We start from the raw sequence: 1,265 nt of genomic DNA, 5'->3' as shown, positions 1-1,265 counted from the left end.
AACAACTACCACAGCTGCTCCCACAACTACCACAGCTGCTCCAACAACTACCACAGCTGCTCCAACAACTTTACCACTGCTGCACCAACAACTACCACAGCCGCTCCAACCAACTACCACTGCTGCACAACAACTACCACAGCTGCTCCAACAACTACCACATCTGCTCCCACAACTACCACAGCTGCTCCAACAACTACCACTGCTGCAACCAACAACTACCACAGGTGCTACCAACAATTCAAACCACAGTTGCTCCAACAACTACCACAGCTGCTCTAACAACAACAACTGCTGCACCAACAACTACCACAGCTGCTCCAACAACTACCACAGCTTGCCCAACAACTACCACTGCTGCACCAACAACTACCACAGGTGCTCCAACAACTACCACTGCTGCACCAACAACTACCACTGCTGCACCAACAACTACCACAGCTGCTACAACAACTACCATATCTGCTCCCACAACCACCACAGCTGCTCCAACGACAACAACAGCTGCTCCAACTACAAGTACAGCTGCTCCAACAACTACCACATTTGCTCCAACAACCACCACAGCTGCTCCAACAACTACCACTGCTGCACTAACAACTACCACAGGTGCTCCAACAACTACCACTGCTGCACCAACAACTACCACTGCTGCACCAACAACTACCACAGCTGCTCCAACAACTACCACATCTGCACCCACAACCACCACAGCTGCTCCAACGACAACAACAGCTGCTCCAACCACAAGTACAGCTGCTCCAACAACTACCACATTTGCTCCCACAACCACCACAGCTGCTCACACGACAACAACAGCTGCTCCAACAACTACCACAGCTGCTCCAACAACTACCACAGCTGCTCCAACCACAACCACAGCTGCTCCAACAACTATCACAGCTGCTCCAACAACTACCACAGCTCCTCCAACAACTACCACTGCTGCACCAACAACTACCACAGCTGCTCCCACAACTACCACAGCTGCTCCAACAACTACCACAGCTGCTCCAACAACTACCACTGCTGCACCAACAACTACCACAGCCGCTCCAACAACTACCACTGCTGCACCAACAACTACCACAGCTGCTCCAACAACTACCACATCTGCTCCCACAACTACCACAGCTGCTCCAACAACTACCACTGCTGCACCAACAACTACCACAGGTGCTCCAACATCAACCACAGTTGCTCCAACAACTACCACAGCTGCTCTAACAACAACAACTGCTGCACCAACAACTACCACAGCTGCT

Source organism: Fundulus heteroclitus, chromosome 13 (assembly GCF_011125445.2).
Source record: "Fundulus heteroclitus isolate FHET01 chromosome 13, MU-UCD_Fhet_4.1, whole genome shotgun sequence".
NCBI lineage: Eukaryota > Metazoa > Chordata > Actinopteri > Cyprinodontiformes > Fundulidae > Fundulus > Fundulus heteroclitus.
Note: the sequence above shows the minus strand (reverse complement) of the source record.